Genomic DNA, 26,137 nt, shown 5'->3' on the forward strand with positions numbered 1-26,137 from the left:
CTGCTGCAGAATGAAGACAGGGAGTCCTCAGAGTGTGCACACAGTGGAAACTGTTGCAGTTGCTGACTTGGAGCTGAGGTTGCAGAAAACAAGTATCCCTTGTGGATACTTTGTTGCAGTTACAGCTGTTCCTGGAGCAGGATGCGGTTGATCCGAGATCAGAGGATGATGAAGTAGTTGCAGAGGATTCCTGAAGGAAACTTGCAAGCAGAATCTGAAGAGAACCCACAGGAGAGACCCTTATCAGGCATGGACCTATCAGGAGGTGTCCCTCACATCACCTGCTGGCACTGGCCACTAGGAGGCCCCCAGAGTGCCCCCACACCTTGCAAAGCAAGATGGCTGAATTCTGGAACACAATGGAGGAGCTCTGGGCACCACCCCTAGGGTGATGATGGACAGGGGAGTGGCCTCCATTTGCACCTTCATTTATCCCCATGCTGTGGGACACCTGTGCACACAGCCTGGCCTTCTGAGGGTTCTCTGAGTTGCTGTGAGCCCCCTGTTCTGCCATTTGATTAGTTTTGTTTGACCAATGACTTAGTGTTTCACCACTGCGCATATTAGCTGCTCAATGTTCACCAGTAGCACATGGTATGTTTTGTTCAGTTTAGCCGCCTATGGGCTTTGACATTGCATTAGCCATTACTTTCTGTATTCAGTTTAGCCGCCTATGGACTTTGACATTGCATTAGCCATTACTTTCTGTATTCAGTTTAGCCGCCTATGGGCTTTGACATTGCATTAGCCATTACGTTCTGTATTCTGCCTATTGGCTTTGACATGCTGTATTCAGTCTAGCTGCCTATTGGCTTTGACATGATGTATTCAGTTTAGCTGCCTATTGGCTTTGACATGATATTATACATTGCATTTTGTATGCAGCTCAGCTGCCTGTTGGCTTTGACATGACACTAGACATTGCATTTGATATTTAGGTTAGCTGCCTATTGCCTTTAAAGTGAAGTTAGACATTGCAGTTGAGAATCCAAGCTGTATTTTTCCAAGCTGTGTTTTTGCACAAGATGAACCAAGATGTTTTTCTCACAGTAGACTAGACCTGATAAGAGAGGGTACATTGGTTGTTTTTCTCCGCTTGAACCTGGGAAGAGGAGCAGTCTCGGAGACCTGGCCAGTCTCCAAAGGCTTGCCTAGTTTTCCCGAGTCTGAGAGGATGGGGCACACCATTGTAACGAATGTCACAGGCTGCAGAGATTCAGATTCGAATCTGCCTGACTTCGTGCTGGAACTAGGCGCCAGTTGCCAGCATCCCGTGTGGGTAGATAAATCTCTTTCTCGCAGCTGACAGGGAGTCATCAGCTTGCAGACCCTAGAAAGATGAAGCTGTAAATAGTTTCTCACACGGTGAAGTATTTGTTTTGCTTTGCATTCAATATCTTATAAATATAACCTGCTGTGTATGTTGCAAACTGTGCATTGACGTGTGCTTGAAATCTACTAATCCGTCATTCATAAAAATTGCGGTTGGGGAAGAATTAACAACAATAAAAGTCTTCTTTGAACTCAGCAGTGCATTTCTGGTTTGTTATGTAAGTGCTAAAAACTAGATAAGAGCAAAAGCACTACACCCCTTCTGTCTCCCCCTCCTGGGTTGAGGCCACCAGGTCCCTCCTGGTCCTGGGCAGCACCATTTTCCACTAACCACGAGCTTTGCGTGTGCCAAGGCTTGTTGGCAGAATCCAGCAATGCAAACCATACTGCATTCATCCACCTGATGTGGGACATGTTCTGCACCGACCAGAAACCCACATCTGTCTTCTTTGGTGCAATATTGACTTTGTCTTTTGCACCTTCAACGGGATTAGCAGGGGCTCCTGTTCTCCCTTGACTCTTCAGTGCTTCTTGGACTGCGTCCCCTTCCTCTACAGGTCTTCTGGTCCGGGAATCCATTGTAGGTTTCTTCCAGTCTCTTCTGGTTCTTGCATTATCTTCTATCACGACTTCTGGAGTATTTTAGGAAACTTGCTCTGTTTTACTCCTGCTTTCCTGGGCTCTCAGTTGGGGTATTTGAATATACCTTTGGTGTTTTCTTACACTCCCAGCAGCCCTCTATACACTACACTTGCCTAGGTGGGAAACTGACTTTCGCATTCCACTATTTTACTATATGGTTTGTGTTCCCCCTAGGCCCAATGCAACCTATTGTGATTTTCACTATTTGCACTGTTTTTCTACTGTGTACTTACCTTTTCCTTGGTTACAAGAGTATATATTGTGTACTTCACTTACCTCCTAAGAGAGTACAGTCTCCAAAGTATTTTTGGCATTGTGTGACTAAAATAAAGTACCTTTATTTTTGTAACACTGAGTATTGTCTTTCATGTGTGTAAATACTGTGTGACTACAGTGGTATTGCAAGAGCTTTGCATGTCTCCTAGTTCAGCCTTGGCTGCTCTGCCTACAGCTACCTATAGACAGCCTGGCTTCTAGAGGCTGACTATGTTGCACTAATAAGGGATCACTAGACCCGGTGTAAGTACCTTTGGTACCCACTACAAACCAGGCCAGCCTACTACATTGGTGGCACAGCGGTAGGATAAGTACTTGCAATTGCCTTATCACTCTGTCACCGGTAATTTCCACTGGAAAGTGTACTATGTACTTGGAGCTATACAAAAAGTATACCTAGTCTTTCAGTTGCATTCTAAAAATCTAAAAGTTAGATAAAGTAGGTCTTTTATTTCCTTTCACTTTTTTCTAACTTTTCTATCACTGTGTCTTCCTCTGAGGCCACCCCTGTGGTTATCAAAATCACTTATGAGAACGTAAACTTTAAAAGTTTGAGGGGGTTTGCATAGAGAGAATTCTAGGGATTGGGGAGAACCATAACAAAGATTTCCTTTTAAATCTCCTTTTCCAGGATGTGTAACGCCGCGCTCTGACGCAGCGTCTCTTTCTGTCCTCACGGGTGGAACGCACTACCGATATTCGGAGCGCCGTTCCCCGCGTTTTTTGCCTATGCTTTCTGGGAAGCATATATTTCGCTTCCGGTCACTCTACACTTACTTGTAGCCTTTTTTCTTCTTTTGTTGTTGGTGGTGGGTTTTTTGTTGGTCCTTTTGCCTGTCTCTATCCATGTTGTGTCCATTTTGTCTTCTTCGTGTTTTTGTCCCAGCATGCTCTGTTTTTATTTTATACTACTTCCTTTTTCCTATACTGGTCTATGGGCTTTTCCCAATCCAAGATGGTGTTACTTCCCTTTCCTGTGATGTCACTTCCCTTTTCTCAGTATATATGTCAGTCAGTCTTGTTCCTCCTTGCGTTGCAAACACTTCCTTCTGGTTGTGCTGTTCGCTCCTGTTCTTTGTTCCTGCTTTTTTGCCTTGGGAGATTTTTGCCTGTTCTTTGTTCCTGCTTTGCCTTGGGAGATTTTTGCCTGTTCTTTGTTCCTGCTTTTGCCTTGGGATATTTTTACCTGTTCCTTTTTTACTGCCTTTTACCCTGGATATTGCCTATTTTTGTTTCCTGTTGTCTAGTCCTGTTTTTTCTTGTTTTTCCTTCAGGAGTTCCTGTTAGAGGTTTTTTCCCCAGTGTTGGTTTTTTTTCCCTCTGGGACTCCTTCTGGAGGGTACGGTCTGCTTTGGCGTAGCCTGTCAAGCGGCACCGTGGCTACTAGAAGGGCTCGCCCTTATCTTGGAGTATCCAGGACCTGTAGAAGACTTGGTGTATTTGCCAATACGAAATCCAGAGGTGAGAAGTCCAGCGCAGTACGTGACAGATTGCAACGCCAAAAGATTCTGCGTTGCGAAAGCGCCATGGAAGATCCACAGGGAGAGGCGTCAGAAAATGCTCAAGCCATGTTACAGACTGTCCAACAACAAGCCCAAGAGTTACAACAGTTACGGGCAGAGAACACTGCGCTACGATAGGTCTTGTCTTCCCGATCAATGGACATACCACCTGTATCTGCTACTATTCCTCGATATTCCGGTGATCCTTTAAAGATGAAGGAATTTTTAGACACCCTGACGGTTTTCTTTGCCTTTCGTCCACTCCAGTTTTCTTCAGATAAGGCTAAGGTGGGCTATCTGATCAGCGCCTTGTCTGGTCCAGCGCTTGCTTGGGTGACTCCTCTGGTTTCTGCAGATGACCCAGTCCTGGCTAACTATTCCGCTTTCCCTGACTGTTTTCAAACAAATGTTTGAGAGACCTGGGGTAGAAGCAGCAGCTGAAGAAGCCTTATGTGACATTCAGCAGGGTAATCAGGATGTACTTCAGTATATAACCCGCTTCAAACAGCTGGCAGCTGAAACCTCCTGGGTAGAACGTATCTTCGTAACCCTTTTCCGCCGAGGCCTGCGTGAAGAAATTAAAGATGAGCTTGTACACTCTTCTCCAGCTTGTTCTTTGAAAGAATTAATGGATCAATCTATGAACATCGAGTATAGACTTCAAAAGCGCAAGATGGAAAGACGAAGAACTAGAGCTCCATACCAGTCCGGTACCTTCCGTGCTAGCAGTCCGCGAACGGAAGATAGTCCATCTGAAGCCTCTCCACCTCCCCATGAAGAGCCCATGCAGATAGATCTGGTTCGTGGGCCATTGACGGAGTCAGAAAGGGAGGAACGACGATGAAGGGGACTTTGCCTATACTGTGGAAAGCCTGGCCACCTGATCCGTAGTTGTCCGGTATGTCCCTCAAGGTCTGCGGGAAACCCCAGCTCCCGTCCCCTGTAAGGAGGAAGGAGACGGGAGGAGCGGAAGTACCATCAATATGTTCCTCCAAAGAAAGCATGTCCACCCTGTTTATCCTCTCGGTCAAGTTACAAAGTTCACAAGATCAAAAAGAAAATCTTCTGGCTCTCCTTGATTGTGGAGCAAGTGGACTCTATCTGGATGAGACCTGGGCTACGAGTAAAGGAATTCCCCGCATTCCTAAAGAAACTCCTGAGCAGGTTCACACGGTGGATGGCTCTCCGGTAACCTCAGGACCTGTGGTGGCCTCAACTCCTACTCTTTGTTTGACATTTGGGGGGCATCAAGAACACATTGCCTTTGATCTCATAGCCTCACCAAATCACATCATGATTTTGGGAATTCCCTGGTTAGCCCGACACAACCCCTATATCAATTGGGAAACACAAACTATTTCCCTAACGTCTTCATTTTGTCGACAGAATTGTTATTCCACTACTTCTTATTGGACTCCAAAAAGGTCCTGTCAGTCAACTAAGGATAACACTAACTCTATCAATATTATCCAGGGGATTCCAGGTTGTTATCAGGAATATATCAGGATTTTTCAGAAACCTAGTAATCATATTTTGCCACCTCATCGCAGTTATGACTGTGCTATTCCTTTAATTCCTGATGAAGTCGTCCCCTTCGGTCGAATGTATTCTCTGACAGACCAAGAAAAGAAGGTGCTAAGGGAATATTTAGACGACAACTTACACAACGGTTTGATTGCTCCTTCCACATCCCCCGCTGGGGCTCCTCTCTTCTTCGTCCCAAAGAAGACTAAGGATCTGCGTCCTTGTGTGGACTTTCGTGAACTCAACAGAATAACGATTAAGGATCGATATCCACTGCCTTTAATCAGAGATATATTGGATGCCATTCAAGGAGCCAAGATATTTACTAAATTAGACTTACGGGGTGCCTAACATCTCCTTCGGATCAAGGAAGGAGATGAATGGAAGACTGCTTTCCGTACCCCTTTTGGGCACTATGAGTATCGTGTTATGCCTTTTGGACTGACCAATGCCCCTTCTGTTTTTCAACGATTTATGGATTCAGTTTTCTCTGATGTACTCAATCAATATGTAGTCGTTTATTTGGATGATATCTTGATATATTCCCGTGATCCTGAGCACCATGTAGATCATGTCCTGCAAGTCCTGGAAAGACTCAAGAAGAACCAATTGTTTTGTAAACCTGAGAAGTGTGAGTTCCATAAATCTGAAGTAAGGAATCTCGGGTTTTGTATTAATCAACACGGAATATCCATGGATCCTGACAAGGTCAGTGCCATATTACATTGGCCTTCTCCAACATCCATTAAAGAAACGCAATGTTTTCTTGGTTTATCAAACTTTTATCGTCAGTTTATTCAGAACTTTGCCCACCTGCAAAGTTTCATAACACAAACAATTAAGAAAGAGAACCTGAAGAAGGGTTTCATTTGGACCAAGGAGACTGAACGCCCATTTCAAGAATTAAAGACAGCCTTTACCCAAGCACCTGTGTTGCGTCATCCTGACAATACCAAGAAATTTACCATTGTGACTGATGCCTCAGACAGAGCTATTGGAGCAGTTCTGCTGCAGAAGCAAGACAATGATGGATTGGAACATCCTATCTTTTATCTGTCTCATATTCTATCAGAGGCTGAATGAAATTATTCTGTACTGGAACGTGAACTACTCGCTCTCAAAGTAGCTTGTAAGGAATGGATGCATTTCCTGATGGGTTCCAGAGAGCCTTTTGAAGCTAGGACTGATCACCGTAATCTCCAGTGTCTTCGGAGCTTTCAGTGTCGCAACAGTCATCAGGCTCGCTAGGCTTTCTTCTTTAGCCAGTACGATTTTGTGATCATGTACATACCTGGTTCCCAGAATTTAGTGGCAGATGCCTTATCCCGCAGATATCCTGACATAGCCCAGAACTCCTCTCCACATCTTATTGAGGCTAGCAGGATCATCGGAGCTACTCAATCTTTTCAAGAACGCATTCAATCCGAGTACCAGTTTCTCTCTGCTTCAGAATGGGATGAAGTGACTCCTTTTTTGCAGAAGAAGGACAACTACTTCTATCATCAACATGCTCTTTTCCTACCTACCAAGAAAGTGCAGACAGAAGCCCTGCAAATGTGCCATGATTCTCCTATAGCCGGTCATTGAGGTATCAGGAAGACCCAGGAGCTGCTGCAGCGATCTTTTTGGTGGCCTTCGCTAAAGACAGACACTGAAACCTATGTGTCAGCATGCCCAGTCTGTGCCCAGAGTAAGACACCCCGAACTAAGGTGGCAGGTTTATTAAGACCTTTACCGGTTCCTTCTGCTCCTTGGTGTACTCTATCCATGGATTTCATATACTCTCTACCTACCTCCTCTGGTAACCAAGTAATCATGGTGACCGTAGATTCATTCACCAAGATGGCCCATTTTTCAGCCTTGAAGAAACTACCAACGGCCCCAGAAATGAGTCGCATTTTTTTTACGGGATATTTTTCGCCTCCATGGTCTTCCTCAAGAGGTCATTTCGGACAGAGAGCCTCAATATGTATCACGTTTCTGGAGAGCCTTTTGTGCCTTCTTTAACATTGAGATTTCTTTATCCTCGAGTTTCCATCCACAAACGAATGGGCAAACTGAACGAGTGAATCAAGAACTTCAGCAGTATCTGAGATGTTACCTTAATGCCACACAAAGCAATTGGTTGGAATATCTTGCTCTTGCCGAGTTCTCCTATAACAACACAATACATAGTGTGACCAAGACCACACCCTTTTATTGTACTTATGGATATCATCCGAGGACTTTCACTACTGTTTCTCGAACATCCTCTTCTGTGCCTGCAGTCACTTCTTTTTCACGACAGATCCGTCAAATCCAGGGCCTACTTCACACAACTCTCCTAGCTTCGAAACTAGCTATGAAGTGAAAGGCGGATCGTTATCGGCAAGCCGCACCTTTGTATCAAGTAGGCCACAAGGTATGGCTTTCTTCCAGTTTTCTACCATCCCGGTTTTCCACCAATAAGTTCAAACCACGTTTTTATGGCCCCTTTCGAATTTCGCACATCCTGAATCCTGTAGTTGTGCGTCTCCGCTTACCTCATACCTGGAGGGTTCATCCTGTTTTCCATGTGTCCCAGTTAAAACCCTTTGTTCCTGATCCTTACCATCGTCAGTTCCAACGTCCACCTCCTCTTTCTATCAACGGACAGCCTGAGTATGAAGTTCAGGAGATCTGTGATTCCAGAATTTTTCGACGCAAGCTACAGTTTTTGGTCCATTGGAAAGGATACCCCCTCAGTGACTGTTCTTGGGAGGATGCTTCCTCCGTCCATGCTCCCCGTTTGGTTCGCCTGTTTTTTGACAATCATCCTGACAAACCTGGTGCCTCGGGGAGGGGACCTACTGTAACGCTGCGCTCTGACGCGGCGTCTCTTTCTGTCCTCACGGGTGGAACGTGCTACCAATATTCGGAGCGCCGTTCCCCGTGTTTTTTGCCTATGCTTTCTGGTAAGCATATATTTTGCTTCCGGTCGCACTACACTTGTTGCCTTTTTTCTTCTTTTGTTGCTGGTGGTGGGTTTTTTGTTGGTACTTTTGCCTGTCTCTATCCATGTTGTGTCCATTTTGTCTTCTTCGTGTTTTTGTCCCAGCATGCTCTGTTTTTCTTTTATATTACTTCCTTTTTCCTATACTGGTCTATGGGCTTTTCCCAATCCAAGATGGTGTTACTTCCCTTTCCTGTGATGTCACTTCCCTTTTCTCAGTATATAAGTCAGTCAGTCTTGTTCCTCCTTGCATTGCAAACACTTCCTTCTGGTTGTGTTGTTCGCTCCTGTTCTTTGTTCCTGCTTTTTTGCCTTGGGAGATTTTTGCCTGTTCTTTGTTCCTGCTTTTGCCTTGGGAGATTTTTGCCTGTTCTTTGTTCCTACTTTTGCCTTGGGATATTTTTACCTGTTCCTTTTTTCCTGCCTTTTACCCTGGATATTGCCTATTTTTGTTTCCTGTTGTCAAGTCCTGTTTTTTCTTGTTTTTCCTTCAGGAGTTCCTGTTAGAGGTTTTTTCCCCAGTGTTGGGGTTTTTTCCCTCTGGGACTCCTTCTGGAGGGTACGGTCTGCTTTGGCGTAGCCTTTCAAGCGGCACCGTGGCTACTAGAAGGGGTCGCCCTTATCTTGGAGTATCCAGGACCTGTAGAAGACTTGGTGTATTCGCCAATCCGAAATCCAGAGGTGAGAAGTCCAGCGCAGTACGTGACAGGATGACCTAGAGCAGTCTGGTCACCAGGTAGAGGAGGTAGAGGGGGATTCTAACCAGTTAGAATCAGGAGAGGGTCCTGTGGATGCAGGGGAGGGTCCTTCCCAAAATCTTCCCCTTGGTAAACCATCTAGTGTAGCTGGGAGTGGGAGGGGGTCACACACAAGTAGAGCTCCCTTCATACCTAAGGCCAGGTTACTAGGGTTACACAAGCCAGGGAAAGATCTGCCTCTGCTCATTCCCATTTCCATTCAGTCTCAGAAGTGTCCCACACATCCAATCCTGAGGACAACTCCCTAGATAGGCAACTCAGAAAGCTGAGGATGGAGGAGGCCAGACAGAGGCTGAAACAGCAACAGTTGGCCTTAGATAAGGAAGCCCTAGTTGTGGAAAGGAAAAGACAGGGGTTGGGATAAGTTCCCCATGGTGGCAGCAACAACAGTAGTTTCAGAAGTTATGCGATCAAGGAGGACACCATTAACTCTAGAAGCGTACACAAAATTGTTCCCCCATAGAAAGTGGGGGATGATATCCAAAAGGGGTTTGCTGCACTTCAGAGGGCCTGTAAAGTTCAAAGAGTCCCTCATAGGCAGTGGGCTGCTATTCTTTGGTTGTTCTTCTCTGATAAAGGGAGGGACAGACTCCTCACTGTTAGGAAGGAGCACTCAGACAATTATGACATTCTGAAAAATGCACTCATCGATGGTTTTGGGCTCACCACAGAGCAATACAGAACCAAGTTCAGGGAAACCAAAAAAGAATCTTCACAAGATTGGGTGGACTTTGTGGACTGTTCTGTCAAAGCTTTAGAAGGTTGGTTACATGGCAGCAAAGTGTCTGATTACCAGGGTCTATATAATCTGATTTTGAAATAGCATATATTGAATAGTTGTGTGTCAGATTTGTTATACCAATACCTAGTGGACTCAGATTTGACCTCGCCCCATGAATTGGGTAAGAAGGCAGACAAATGTGTCAGAACAAGGGTGATCAGAAAAGCTCCTACAGGGGGTGAGAAGGAAAAGAAGAAAGGTGGTGACAAATCTCAGGAGAAGCATGGGGACAAACATAAACATAAAGGCCCGTTTTTATACTTTTCTTGCGCCGCATTTGCGTCGTTTTTTGACGTAAAAAACGGCGCAGGCTTGCAAAATACCATTGTATTTTGTAGGTTTGCGCCGTTTTGTGTCAAAAAGCGGCGCAAATGCGGCGCAAAAAAAAGTATAAATACGGCCCAAAGATCCTTCTTTAGGTCCACAACACTCTTCTGAGGGGGGGTGGGGGGGCACAACCTCTTCTTCTTCACACTTTACACACAATAAACAGCTGTGGTGCTATGTTAGCAGAGGTAAAGGCCATAGGCCAGGGGATAAGCCCTGTCTAGGTAAAGCCCCTGAGTCTACCACCACTAATACATTCACTTAAACTTCTAGTGCCCCTAGTAGTAGTAGTAATAGTGGTGGGACTACTGGCAGTAGTCAAACTAAAGGTGTAGTTGGGTTCACTTTTGGGTCCATTATAGAAACTGGGGTAGGTATAGAAACCCCCAAGACAGTTTCTGTCTCACCTGGTGGCATTGGCCTTGCTTCCTTGGCAGCTTGTCTCCTTAACACGGACAAGTACAAGCAGTCAATTGAAATAAATGGTGTTGAGGCCCAGGCCTACAGGGACACAGGTGCCAGTATCACTTTGGTGACTGAAAATCTGGTGTCACCTGCACAACACCTCCTTGAACAGAAGTACCAGGTTACTGATGTAAACAGCTCAACTCAGTCTCTCCCATTAGCTGTAGTGCAACTTAGTTGGGATGGAGTTACTGGCCCAAAGCAGGTGGTGGTATAACTTAGCTTACCTGCAGACTGTCTCTTAAGTAATGACCTAGAGGCCTCAGGTTGGGCTGAGGTAGAGTTTAGGACCCATGCATCCTTGATGGGCATCCCTGAGGAATTGCTTCCTCTCATTTCAAGTGAAATGAAAAAGCAAAGAATAGAAGGGGCCCTGAAGCCTCAGGATCCTCCTCACCACACAGGTAAAAAGGGCATCAAAATATCCCTTTTTCCACCCTACCACTAAGGATACCATTCCTGTGGTGGGAATTCCTCTACTCAGGTGAACCTATACCAAGGGAGCCCAAAGCTGCCACAGCTAAACTCCCTTTCTGTGGAACCACTAAAACAGATAAGGAGAACTGCACTGGTTTAGTAAATTTGGAGCAACCCTCCAGCCCTCCCAGAGAAACTTTAGTGCAGCAGCCCTGCACTGTCTCTAAAAACATAGGACAGCAGCACTGTCTTTATGTGGAGCCTTTAAGACAGCAGCCCTGTCCTGATCCATCCCAAGAGGAACAGCAGCCCTGTTCTCTCATAGAGCCATGGGGTCAAACTTTTTGCCCTGCTCTGGCCTTGCTGAGACAGCATCCTTGTCTAGCATTGCAGTCCTTAGGTTAGCAACCCTGTCTTGACAGAGGATTACAGGCACAGTTGCACTGCCCACTTTAAAACTTTTTAATTACCTTACAAATGGGGAATCTCACAGTACGCACATGCACTGTTTTGTAGGTAAAAATCTCCAAACAGGGCGATTTACCTCCCCACTGGGAAGTAACCACACAGTGGATGATAAAGGGAGTAACCAATCTATTGCAGATCTACTCACCACTTATCACCACTTAGACAATAAAGTCTCAATTGGCCAAGGTTAGCCTTATTGTCCTTCGTTTGGGGGGGCGTTGTGTAAGAAAGTAGCTTCTTTCTAGCATGGTTACCCTGATTTTTGGGCTGTTTGTCAGAGTGTTTTTGACTGTGTCACTGGGATCCTGCTAGCCAGGACCCCAATGCTCATGAATGGTGGCTTACTTGTCAGTCTGTCTCACTGTTTTTGTCAGTATGCTTAACTGTGTCACTGGAGTCCTGCTAACCAGAACTCCAGTGCCTATACTCTCTCTAGCTCCAAATCTATACTTACATAATGGTAGCCCAGTATTTCACTCCAAATTGGCATACTGACCTCCCATTATCAGTACCTAGTATATGGTACTTAGGTACTCAGGGCATTGGGGTTCCAGGGGATCCTTATGGGCTGCTGCATTTCCTTTGCCACCCATAAGGAGCCCTTACAAAGGCTTCTAAAGTACTGCCATTGCAGCCTGTGTGAAATAGTGCATGCATTTTTTCACAGCCATTTTCACTGCACCAGGTCACTTATAAGTCACCTATATGCCAGGCCTTCAGACCCTGAAGGCAGGGTGAAAAGTACCTGTGTCTGAGGGCACCCCTGCACTAGCAGAGGTGCCCCCACATTCTCCAGGCCCATTTTCCCAGACTTCGTGAGTGCAGGGATGTCATTTTTAGTGTGCACTTACATAGGTCAATACCTATGCACAGCTTCACAATGGTAACTCTGAATATGGCCATGTAAGGTGTCTAACAACTGGGAATTTTACCCCAATACTGATTCTAGTATTAGTTGCACAATTCCATGCACTCTGGGGCTCCACAGTGGACCCCCAGTACTGCCATACCATCCTTTTGAGGTTTTCACTTGAGCCCTAGCTTCTGCCACCTTACAGACTGGCTTCTGCCCTAATGGGGCTTGAGCAGCTCAATCCCAAGAAGGCAGAACAATGTATTTCCTTTAGGAGCACCCTCTCCTTTTGGAAATAGGTGTTTCAGGCGTGGGAGGGGTATCCTCCCAGAGCCTCTGGAAATGCTTTGAAGGGCACAGATGGTGCCCTCCTTGCATAATCCAATCTACACTGGTTCAGGGACCCCAAGTCCCTGCTCTGGTGTAAAACTGGACAAAGGAAATAGGAGTGACCATCCCCTGTCCATCAGTACCTCAGGGGTGGTGCCCAGAGCTCCTCCAGAATGTCCCTGGGTTTTGCCATCTTGGATTCCAAGGTAGTGGGGCACTCCGGGAGCATCTGAGTGGCCAGTGCCAGCAGGTGACGTCAGAGACCCCTCCTGATAGGTGCTTACCTGGTTAGGTGACCAGTCCCCTCTCAGAGCTATTTAGGGTCTCTCCTCTGGGTGTTTCTGAGGATTCGGATTGCAAGACTCAGGCAGAAATCCTCTTTATCCTTTACTTCATCTTCTCCACATGGATCTTCCGCTGACTGCTCCAGCAAGTCTACAAAACTACAACAAAGAACAATGATGACTTCTGCAACATTTCAACTTCAGCTTCTGCCAGTAACTGCAGCAGTTTCCATATTGTGCATCCTCCGAGGACTGCCTGTCTTGCACCAGAAGAACCAAAGGAATCTCCTGTGAAGTGACTGAGTCACTTCCGTGCTTCAGCAGGCACCTCTGTGCAGTGACTACTGGTGGCTTAGGTCCCTTCTCCAGTCATCAGACATGGATCCAGCGACACAGGTGGTGGAGTCTGACGGTTACAATGTCCAGCCGCCCAAATTTGGTGGATGTAAGAGCTTGCCTCCCCAAGCAAGACAGTACCCCCGTGCATCACATGACTTGCAGTTCTCAAAGCTTGTATGCGACCTTCCAAGAAGTTCTTCGTGCACAGCACAGCTTAGACCCCCAGCACTCAATACTGCGATGCACAGCTTCCTGGGTGGGTCTCTGGTGGCGTGGGAATCCTTTGTGTCATGCTGCATGGACCTCCATTTGCACCTTCTTTGATCATGTGCTGTCTGACTCTTATGCGAGCCGCCTCGTCTTCTGAGGGCTCTCTGAGTTGCTGAGAGCCCCCTCTGTCTCCCACCTGGGTAGAGGCCATGAGGTCCCTCCTCTTCCTGAGCAGCACAATTTTCTGCTAACTGCAAGCTTTGCATGTATCAAGGCTTGTTGGTGTATTCCAGCAATGCAAACCAGACTGTATTCATCCATTCGGTGTGGGACATCTTCTGCACTAACTAGGAGCTCGCATCTGTCTTCTTTGGTGCAATGCTGACTTTGTCTTCTCACCAGTGGTTCTTCTTTTGCACCTTCAACAGGGTTAGCAGGGGCTTCTGTTCACCCTGGACTCTTCAGTGCTTCTTGGACTTGGTCCCCTTCTTCCACAGGTCTTCAGGTTCAGGAATCTGTAGGAGGCTAGCCTGGTTTGTAGTGGGTACCTAAGGTACGTACACCTTATACAAGGTCCCTTATTAGTGAAATGTAGGCAGTGCCTAGCAGCGTAGGCTGTCTAGAAGTAGCTGTAGCAGAGCAGCCAAGGCTGAACTTGGAGACATGCAAAGCTCTTGAATACCACTATAGTTGTACAGTATTTATACACAATAAAAAACAATACTTGGTGTTACCAGAAATAAAGGTACTTTATTTTAGTGACACAAGGCCAAACATATCTTAGAGGCAATACTCCTTCTCGAGGTAAGTATTATACATAATAAATGCACAAGTAACTAAAATCAGGTAAGTACACAGTAAGAAAATAGTGAAAAACACAATAGGTTGCAATAGGCCTAGAGGCAATACAAACCATATACTAAAATAGTGGAATACGAATGACGGATTCCCCCCTAGGCAAGTGTAGTGTGTAGCGGGGCACTGGGAGTGTACCAAAATACCAATAGTAAGTAAAATACCAGAGCCCAGGAAAACAGGAGTAAAGTACAGGAAGTTTCCTCAAGACACACTTCAAGTCGTAATGAAGAATTATGCAAGAACCAAGCAAGAGTGCAAGCAACCAATGATGGATGATGGATTCCTGGACCTGAAGACCTGTAGAGAGAGGAGACCAAGTCCAGAAGTTGATGAAGAGTTCAGGAAGAACAGGAGCCCCTGCCAACCTAGAAAAAGGTGCAATAGTGGATTCTCCAGTTGGAAGAAAAGTACAGAAATGCACCAAAGAAGATAGCTGTGGGTTCCTGCTTGGTGTAGGAGATCTCCCTCGTCGAGTAGTTGGATGCAGGCTGTTTGCATCGCTGGATTCCGCCAACAAGCCTTGGTACATTCAAGAACGTGTTTTGCGTCAAAGAGGAGCTGCCCGGACTCAGGAGGCGCCTGGAAGTCTCAACTCAGACTGAGGAGACAGATGGGACTCTCAGCATTTCAGAGAGTCTTCAGAAGACCAGGCAGCACCCACAGGAGTCCCAAGACACAGGATAAAGGAGTTGCAAAGTGTGGTCATTGCAGCACTACACAAAAGGATCCCACCCTGCCAGAGAACATATTTAGGCGCTGGGCATCACAGGATTGAGTGCTGGGGACCTGGGCTAAGCTGTGCACAAAGGACTTTAGGAAGAAGTGCACAGAAGCCCAAGGAGCTGCAGAGGACACGATGCACAGGAGTCCTGTCTGGCACGGTGAGGCAACCCCTTACCTCCACCAAATTTGGGCAGCTGGACCTTTGGACAGTCAGGATCAATTTGTTTCACCACCTGTGTTCCAGGGTTCATACTTGTCAACAGGAGAGGAGTCCCAGAGTACCGGTCGTCATTGCAGAGAAGTGACTGCTGAAGCAGGGAAGTGACTCCTTCACTCCATGGGAGATTCCTTTGGTTCTTCTGGTGCAGAGTGAAGACAGGTGTCCTCAGAGCATGCACACCTTGGAAACTGTTGCAATTGCTGACTGGAGCTGAAGTTGCAGGTCACAGTAGACTTCCTGGATACTTTGTTGCAGTTCCAGAAGTTCCTGGAGCAGTATGCGGTTGATCTGACGGTCTAAAGCTGAAGCAGAGGATGCAGAGAAGTCCTGGAGGAATCTTGCAAACCAAATCTGAGGAAACACCCAGAGGAGACACCCTAAATATCCCTGAGATGGGGATTGGTAACCTACCCTAGTATGTACCTATCAGGAGGGGTCTTTGACATCACCTGCTGGCACTGGCCACTCAGGTGCTCCCAGAGGGCCCCCACATCTTGGAATCCAAGATGGCTAATGCTAGGGACACTCTGGAGGAGCTCTGGGCACCACCCCAGGGGTGGTGATGGACAGGAGAGTGGCCACTCCCCTTTCCTTTGTCCAGTTGTGCGCCAGAGCAGGGACTGGGGGTCTCTGAACCAGTGTAGACTGGATTATGAAAGAAGGACACCATTTGTGACCTTCAAAGCATGTCCATCGGCTCTGGGAGGCTACCCCTCACATGCCTGGAACACCTATTTCCAATGAGATAGGGTGTAACACCCCTCTCCTAAAGGAAATGCATTGTTCTGCCTTCCTGGGATTGAGCTGCTCAATCCCCAGGAGGGCAGAACCCTGTCTGTGAGGTGGCAGCAGCTGGGGCTGCAGTGGAAATCTCAGATACATGGTTTTGCAGTACTGCAGGTCCATGGCGGAGCCCCCAGGGTGCATGGAATTGACCCCCCCATTACTAGATTTGGATTGGGGGTTTAATTTCACAATCTTAGACACCTCACATGGCCATATTCGGAGTTACCATTGTGAAGCTACAGGTATGTATAGACATATCTGTAGTGTGCGCTTAGAATGGTGTGCCCGCACTCACGAAGTCCGGGGAATTGGCCCTTGACAAGGGTGCCCTCACACACAGTAACTTTGCACCTAGTCTTCAGTAAATTGAGGTTAGACATATAGGTGACATATAAGTTATTTTAGTGTAGTGAAAATGGCTGTGAAATAGTGAGCACACTATTTCACTCTGACTGCAGTGGCAGTCTTGAAGAAAGGTTTGTCTGAGCTCCTTATGGGTGGCAAAAGAAATGCTGCAGCCCATAAGGATCTCCTGGAACCCTAATGCCCTGGGCACTTAGGTACCATATACTAGGGACTTATAATGGGGGTCCAGTGTGCCAATCAGAATTGTAATATGGAGTCACTAAACTATAATGACAAGTTTGGTACAGAGAACATAAGCACTGGAGTTCTGGTTAGCAGAACTCTAGAGACACAGTTAATCATACTGACAACACGTATAGGCCACAAACTATGAACACTGGGGTCCTGATTAGCAGGATCCCAAGGAGACAGTAAAAACACACTGACAAACAGGCAGAAATTGGGAGTAACATGCCAAGATTGATGGTACTTTCCTACACAACCCCCCCCCCAAATGAGGGACAATAAGGCTAACCTTGCCCAGATGAGTCTTCATTGTCTAGGTGGTAATCTCCAGATCTATGTTCCACTGTAAAGTGCATCTCCTATAGGGAAATGGACCACCTCAAAAAATGTGGGTTTTCTCCTTTCATCTGTTTTAACCATAAGAGAGGTTTGTGGTTTGTCTGAACTATGAAGTGAGTCCCAAATAAGAATGGTTTCAACTTTTTCAGGGCCCAGACCACAGCAAAGGGCTCCCTCTTTATGGCTGACCAACGCTTTTCAATGGGGGGCAACCTCCTACTGATAAAAGCAACAGGTTAATCCTGGCCCTCTGAGTTCAGTTGTGAAAGCACTGCCCCAACCCCTAGTTCAGAAGCATCTGTCTGGAAAATGAATTCTTTAGAGTAATTTGGGCTTTTCGGGACAGATGCAGTACTTATAGCCTGCTTAAGCCCCTCAAAAGCTTTTTGACAGCTGGCTGTCCATCACACCTTTTTAGGCATCTTTTTAGAGGTGAGGTCATTAAGAGGGGCAACAGTGGAGCCATAGTTCTTAATGAACCTCCTGTAATCCCCAGTGAGGCCAAGGACGCCTCTGACCTGGGTTTGAGTAGTGGGGGGCAGCCCAGTTTAAAATGATCTGTATTTTCCTCTGTAGTGGTTCCACCTAACAGGTGGCCCAGATAAACCACCTTCCTCTGCCCTATCTGGCATTTGAAGCCTTGATAGTGAGGTCTGCCTTTTGCTGGACCTCCAAAACTTTCCACAGGTGGTCATCCCAGGTGGAGCTAACTACAGCAATCTCATCTAGAAATGTTGCACTGAATGCTTCCAGACCTTGCACGACTGTGTTCACCAGTCTCTGGAAAAGGTGGCAGGTGCATTTTTCAGACCAAAGGGCATAACTGTGAATTGATAATGCCCTCCAATGGTTGAACATGCAGTTTTTGGCTTAGCGTCCTCTGATAACTTGATCTGCCAATACCCTGTAGGTGCTTAGATACTTGGCAAATGCCATTGTATCTATGGGCTCATATGGCCTGGGTATAGGGTGAGCATCTGTTTTGGTACTGTATTGAGCCCTCTGCAGTCTACACAAAACCTAATTTCTCTCTTTCCATCTTTACTATGAGGTTTGGTTACAAGCACCACTGGGCTGATGGTACTTACACCTTGTGCCAGGTCCAGTTATCCCTTATTAGTAGATTAGTAGTGTACTAGCAGCTTAGGCTGATAGAGGTAGCTATAGCACAGCAGCTTAGGCTGAACAAGGAGACATGCAAAGATCCTGCTATACCACTTAGATCATATACGTACTATATCATAAGAAACGCAATACTCAAGATTACAAAAAATAAAGGTACTTTATTTTAGTGACAACGTGCCAAAAATATCTCAGAGGATATACTCCCTTAGGAGGTAAGTAAAATACACAAAATATACACACAAACCAAAATCAGGTAAGTAAAACAGTCAGAAAGTAGTTCAAACACTGTAGAATACAATAGGATGCAATAGGCCTAGGGGCAGCACAAACCATATACTAAGAAGGTGGAATGCGAACCACGAATGGATCCCTAGGCTAGTGTAGTGTGTAGTGCATCACTGGGAGGGTAAGAAAACACTAAGGGTGTCCAAGATACCCCAACCCAAGACCTTGAAAAGTAGTAGTAAAGTACTTATTTCCCCAGAAACAAACTAAACTCATGATAGAGGATTCTGCAAAGACCACAACTGACTGCAAAGCACTGAAGACAGATTCCTGGACCTGAGGACTAGTAAAGGAAGGGGACCAAGTGCAAGAGTCGTGAAAGTGTCCGGGGAGGGCAGGAGCTCACTAAACCCCGGATGAAGTGCAAAATGGCTGCCTGCGGATGGAAGAAGCTGAAGATTCTGCAACAACTAAAGGTGCTAGGAACTTCTTCTTTCTGCAGATGTCCCACGGAGTGCTGGAGGGCGCAGAGTTGTTTCTTTGGACCTGTAAAGGTCGCAATTGAAGAAAAAGGGTGCTACCCGGGCCCAGGAAGGACCAGAATTTCGCCACTTGGGAGAGGAGACAGAGGGGGCCCTCAGCAATACAGAGAGCCCACGCACAAGAGGGTAGCACTCGCAGGAGTCCTTGAACATGGGTTCAAGAAGACTGAACACAGCGGTTGTCTCAACACTACCAAAGAGGGTCCCACAAAGCCGAAGGTCAACTCAGGGAGTTGAGCAATGCAGGACGGAGTGCTGGGGGCCTGGGCTAGGCTGTGCATTAAGGATTCCTTGCAGAAGTGCACAGAAGACCTAGCAGCTGCAGTTCACGCGGTGCACAGGATTACTGTCTAGAGAAGGAAGGCGAGGACTTACCTCCTCCAAATTTGGACAGTTGGACCACTGGACAGTCAGGGTCACTTGGGTCCGCCACCTGTGTTCCAGGGGCCTTGCTCGTCAGGATGAGAGGGGTCCCACAGTCCTGGTGACGATGAAGTTTGGTGCCTTCTGGAGCAGGGGGAAGATTCCATCATCCCACAGGAGATTTCTTCATGGCTTCCACTGCAGGGTGAAGGCAGACAGCCCTCAGAGCATGCACCACCAGGAAACAGTTGAGAATGCTGGCAGGATTCGGTGCTACTATGTTGCTGGTAGTCTTCTTTCTACTTTGTTGCAGTTTTGCAGGCGTCCTGGAGCAGTCAGAGGTCGATCCTTGGCAGAAGTCAAAGAGAGAGGTGCAGAGGAACTCTGGTGAATTCTTGCAAGTCGTTATCTAAGGAAAAGCCCACAGGATAGACCCTAAATACCCCTCAGAGGAGGATTGGCCACCTAATGAGGTCAGCACCTATCAGGAGGGGGTCTTTGACGTCACCTGCTGGCACTGGCCACTCAGAGGCCTCCATTGTGCCCTCACACCTCTGGATTTAAGATGGTGGAGGTCTGGGACACACTGGAGGAGCTCTGGACATCACCCCTGGGGTGGTGATGGACAGTGGAGTGGTCACTCCTCTTTCCTTTGTCCAGTTTCATGCCAGAGCAGGGACTGCGGGTTACCTGAACTGGTGTAGACTGACTTATGCAAGGACGGCACCATCTATGGCCTTCAAAAAATTTCCAGAGGCTGGGAGAGGCTACCCCTCCCCATCCTTTCACACCTATTTCCAAAGGGAGAGGGAGTAACACCCTCTCTCAGAGGAAATCCTTTGTTCTGCCTTCCTGGGACTGGGATGCCCAGACCCCAGGAGGGCAGAACACTGTCTGTGGGGTGGCAGCAGCGGTAGCTGCAGAGAAAACCCCAGAGAGCTAGTTTGGCAGTACCAGGCGTCCATAGTGGAACCCCGGAGATGCATGGGATTGGCACCCCAATACCAGATTTGGCATGAGGGGACAATTCCATGATCTTAGACATGTTACATGACCATATTCTGAGTTACCAGTGTGAACCTACATATAGGTACTGACCCATATGTAGTGCACGCGTGTAATGGTGTCCCCGCAATCACAAAGTCTGGGGAAAGTGCCCTGAAATATGTGGGGAACCTTTGCTTGTGCAAGGGTGCCCTCACACTTAGTAACTTTGCACCTAACCTTCACAAAATGAAGGTTAGACATATAGGTGACTTATAAGTTACTTAAGTGCAGTGTAAAATGGCTGTGAAATAACGTGTGTTATTTCACTCAGGCTGCAGTGGCAGTCCTGTATAATATTGGTCTGAGCTCCATATGGGTGGCAAAAGAAATGCTGCAGCCCATAGGGATCTCCTGAAACCCAACACCCTGGGTACCTGAGTACCATATACTAGGAAATTTTAAGGGTGTTCCAGTGTGCCAATTAGAATAGGTGAAAATGGTCAATAGCCTATAGTGACAATTTTAAAGGCAGAAAGAGCATAAGCACTGAGGTTCTGGTTAGCAGAGCCTCACTGACACTGTTAGTCACTACACAGGTACACACATTCAGGCGACAACTCTGAGCACTAGGGTCCTGGCTAGCAGGATCCCAGTGAGACAGGCAAAAACAAACTGACATACAGGTAAAAACGGGGATAACATGCCAGGAAAGATCGTACTTTCCTACAATTCTTACAGTCCTTCCTCTGCTCTGCTGTGAGGCAGTCTGCAAGTACAACTCCTTCCACTAAGCCATCAGCTTCAGTGTTGGAGAAGAGGTCAGGGCGAGGGTCACCCTCTTCCTTCTGCCCCTCACCTGTGGCCATGAGTAGGGTTAGATCTGCCCTATTATAATAAGGTTTAAGGTGGTTAACATGAAGTACCCAGAGGAGACTTCTGGCAGTGCCAAGGTCTACCAGATAGGTGACTCTTTTTTTCCACAATAAGATGTGGTCCACTCCATTTGTCTTGGAGGGCTCTTGGGGCCACAGGCCCCGAAACCCACACCTTCTGTCCTGGATGGTACTCTGTCAGGACAGCCTTCTGGTCATGCCATTGCCTTTGAAGCTCTTGGCTGGCCTGAAGGTTCTTAGTGGCCTTTTTCTTGTACTCAGCCATCCTTGATCAAAGGCCAAACACATAGTCCACAATGTCTTATTTAAGGGGCTTCAAGGGTTGCTTCCACCCCTCTTTAACGGGAGCAACGGGACCCCTAAAAGCGTGACCAAAAAGCTCAAAGGGGCGGTAACCCACTCCCTTCTGTGGTACCTCCCTGTAGGCAAAAAGGAGGCATGGCAGGAGGCCATGGCTTCTCCTTCTGAGTTTTTCATAGAGTCCCATGACTATGCCTTTGAGAGTTTTTTTTAAATCTCTTAACAAGTCCATTTGTTTGTGGATGATAGGGGTGGGGAATTTATAGGTTACACCACACTCTTTTCTACATAGCTTTTAAGAATGTAGACATGAAGTTACTACCCCTGTCTGATACTACCTCTTTAGGAAAGCCCACCCTGGAAAACATTCCCAGGAGGGCCTTTGCCACTGCAGGAGCTGTAGTGGTCTTTTAGGGGATGGCTTATGGATATCTTCTGGCATGGTCCACTACCACCAAGAAGAACCTGTTTCCAGAAGCAGTTGAAGGGTCAAGGGGGCCAACAATATCAACCCCTACCCTCTCAAAGGGCACCCCAACAACAAGCACTGGGATTAAGGGGGCCTGTGAGGTGCCACCAGCTTTGCCACTGGCTTGACAAGTGACACAAGTGCAACAAAACTCTTTTGTGTCCTCTGACATGTGAAGCCAGTGAAAGTGAGGGACAAGTCTGTCTCAGACCTTACGCTGCCCCAGATGTCCAGCCAAGGGAATATAATGTGCAAGAGTTAGGAGGAATTCCCCATACTGCAAGGAAATGACCAGTCTCTTGGTAGCACCAGGTTTTGGGTCCTTGCCTCAGTATAAAGATTATTCTCCCAATAAACTCTATGTGAGTCACTGATATCCCCATTTTGCTGTTTGACAACTTGCTGTCTTAGACCCTCTAATGTGGGACAGGTCCTCTGTGCCACACTCAGTTCCTTCCTGGCAGGCCCACCTGCACCCAAGAGCTCAGCTGTGTCAGCCTGAAGCTCCTCTGGTGTAGGTTCTGCACAAGGAGTTGACTCCTCCTCATCAAAAGGGGAATCATCTGGAGATGGAGGTATAGTGGACAAGGGTTTGCCCTTTTTACCCCTAGTTTTTGGGAGCACTTGGTCCTTTGTTCCAGGATCCAAGTTTCCCTGTACTCTTTGCTTCTTGGCCTGAGCCCAGGTAAGAGCAAGGATATGCCCTGGAATGCCCAGAATTGCTGCATGAGCCTCCAACGCCACTTTAGCCCAAGCTGAAGTTTCCAAATCATTACCCAATAGACATTCAACAGGTAAGTCAGTGGATACCACAACCTTTTTAGGACCAGTACCCCCTTCCGGTTGAGATTCACAACAGCCATGGGGTGGCTAACAGTGGTGTTATGGGTGTCAGTAACTTGGTACTGATGACCAAGTACGTGTTGCTCAGGGGCAACCAGTTTTTCCATCACCATAGTGACACTGGCACCTGTGTCCCTCTAGGCCTCAACCTGAACACCATTTATTAGGAGTAGTTGCTTGTACTTATCCATATTAAGGGGACAAGCAACTAAGGTGTCAAGGTCAATGCCACCAATAGAGACTAAAACAGTCTCAGTAGTCTCCCTAATTAGACTAACTCCCACTATAATACATTACATGACTATTTGTAGAGTCGTTCTCACCACCTCTGCTATTAATAGGGGCACTTTGGTGTTCCTTTTGGGACAAGTGGGGTCACTTGCCCAGTGGTCTTTGTGCTTACAGAGGTAACACCATGGCTTTTTCTGATGGTTAGAAGAGGATTTGGGCCCACCACCTTCAGAGGATTTTTGTGGGCCTGATGACAACTCTGATTTTTGTCTTTGTACCCACCCTTGTCATATGACTTGCTATCCTTCTTCTTGCTATCCTTGTCACCCCCTGTATGAGCTTTTCTGCTCACCAGTGTTCTGACCCATTAGTCTGCCTTCTTTCCAAATTCTTGGGGAGGAGTCAGATCCGAGTCCACAAGATACTGGTGTAACAAATCAGACACACAATTGTTAAAAATATGCTCTCTCAAGATTAGATTATAATAGCTTTCATAATCCACCACCTTACTGCCATGCAACCAACTCTCCAAGACCTTCGCTGAACAGTCCACAAAGTCTGTCCAATCTTGTGAAGACACTTTTCTGGTTTCTCTGACCTTAATCCTATATTGTTCAGTGGTTAAGCCAAATCCATCCAAGAGTGCAGTATTATCTGAGTCATTTTCTCTGACAGTAAGGAGTCTATCTCTCCCCTTGCCAGAGAAGGACAACCACAGAATAGCAGCCCACTGTACCTGAGGGACCCTCTGAACTTTACAGGCCCTCTCAAGTGCAGCAAACCACTTGTAAATGTCATCCCCCTCCTTGTAAGGGGGGGAAATCATATGCAGGGTTCTGGAGTCAAATGTGTATTCTTTAACATCAAAACTTCTGAAACTGGTGTTGCTGCTGCCACCATGGGGAACTAACCCCAACCCCTGTCTTTCCCTTTCCAAAGCTAGGGATTCCCTATCTAAGGCCAACTGTTGCTGCTGGAGGAGCCTCAGTCTGGCCTCCTCCAACCTCAGGTTTCAGAGGTCCCTATCTAGGGACTGATCCTGAGGGTTGGATGTGTGGGACACTTCTGACACAGACATTACATGGGAGGAATGAGTAGAGGCTGACCTTTCCCTAACTTGTGTTACTCTAGTGACCTGGCCTCTAGATGTGAAGAGTGCCATACCTGTGTGTGACCCCTTCCCACTACCAGCTACACTAAGAGGTTTGTTAAGAAAAAGATCTGTGGAAGTACCCTCCCCTGGATCTTCAGGACCCTCTCCTGAATCTACCTGGTCAGAATCTCCCTCTTCCTCCCCTTCTGTTTGTACATGACCATCAGGATGCCTCCTGTCATCTTGTAAGAGGAGATTCAAGAGGAAATCCTTATTAGGGTTCTTCCCAATCCCTAAGCTTCTTTCTAAACAGAGACCCCTCAGACTTTTTAAATTAAGATTTTCATAAGTAGCCTTGGCAACTCTGGGGGTAGCCTCTATAGAAGACATAGGCCTTTATTATGTCATTGGCCGCTTACCGCCATGGTGACGGTCGCCAACATACCGCCACAGTGATGAATATCCATTCGCCATATTATGACACACACACACACCAATCCGACAGAATACTGCCACAAACACAAATCCGCTGGCCCAAAGGTCAGTGCAAAAGTGGCGGTCCCAACACCCATACTGTTATGCCAAAAAAACAATGCCCATCACATTATGACCCACGAATCACCACGGCGGACATTCAAGGGCAGTAAACCTCACCTCACATCAGCATACAGCCCATGCACCTGCACCCAAATCCAGCAGACATACACCTCCCACAACTATTCCCTCTACCTCCACTCCCATCACTCCTCCCTCCTCCTGCCCCACCATCCCTAACAAGCTCTTCCTTGCCCAACTTGACTTCTTCCCTCCCCCTCCCCCCATTCTGCCCGTATGAGCAGGGTATCAAAGACCAAGCTCAGCAACTCAGCCAAACAGTCCACGGGGACAGAGGTGGCACCACCTGCTTGTGGTGGTAAGGATACCACACCTCCAGGCTAGAAGGGGAAGGAGCCTTCACCTCCAGGCAAGAAGGGGAAGGAGTCTGCACCTCCAGCTAAGAAGAGAAAGGAGTCTGCACCTCCATCCAAGAAGGGAAAAATGCCATCCATCCCTTCCAGGAAGGGTAAGAAATCCACGCCTCATGAAATGGAAGAGATGATGCCCTCTACTCCAGTGGAGGCTGTCAGGGTGACACCTCCACCACCTCCAGCAGTCACAGGCCCCCAACGCCAGCTAAGGAAGTGCAGCCATCACCACCTGCAGAGGCTGCCCAGGAGGCACCTCCATCCACCACCACACTGCAGCCATCACCAACTACAGAGGCTGCCCAGGAGGCACCTCCATCCGCCAACAAACTGCAGCCATCATCAACTGCAGAGGCTGCCCAGGAGGCACCTCCATCCACCACCACACTGCAGCCATCAATAACTGCAGAGGCTGCCCAGGAGGAACCTCCATCTACCACCACACTGCAGCCATCACCAACTGCAGAAGCTGCCCAGGAGGCACCTCCATCCGCCACCACACTGCAGCCATCAGCACCAGGGGACACCATGTAGGCCACCCTCCAGGGGCTGCGGTACGAGGTGCCCTCTCCAGAACCAGTGGGGAAGTCACCCACCTGAGAGACTGTGGCCTTGCACTCCCCAGGACAGAGCAATGGGCATGTTGCTCCTTCCAGAACCAATGGACAAGTCACCCACCTGAGAGACTGTGGCCTCTTACTCCCCAGGATAGAGAAATGGGCATGTTTCTCCTTCCAGAACCAGTGGGGAAGTCACCCACCTGAGAGACTGTTGCCTTGCACTCCCCAGGACAGACCAAAGGGCATGGACCCCCCCCCCCCTCCAGAACCAGTGGGCTTGTACCTGCATCTGGCTGAGGTGCCTCCCCTGCCCCCATCCCCCTGAGGAGCCTGTCCAGTTGCAAACTGATGCCCCTGCGGAGTTCTATCCGGATGAAGTCAGGGTTTGAGATGGGCCTTAGACTGTGCCCTGTGGCCATGTGGGCCCTTTGAACAATGGACTGGGCAGTGTCCCTTTGTGTACACGTGTATATATCTGTTTCATTGAAAAATCAATAATTTTTTAGATGTTGATTTGAATACAATCACTTTCATGCATTCCTGTT

The sequence above is a fragment of the Pleurodeles waltl genome, chromosome 11 (assembly GCF_031143425.1).
Source record: "Pleurodeles waltl isolate 20211129_DDA chromosome 11, aPleWal1.hap1.20221129, whole genome shotgun sequence".
In the NCBI taxonomy this organism is placed as follows: domain Eukaryota; kingdom Metazoa; phylum Chordata; class Amphibia; order Caudata; family Salamandridae; genus Pleurodeles; species Pleurodeles waltl.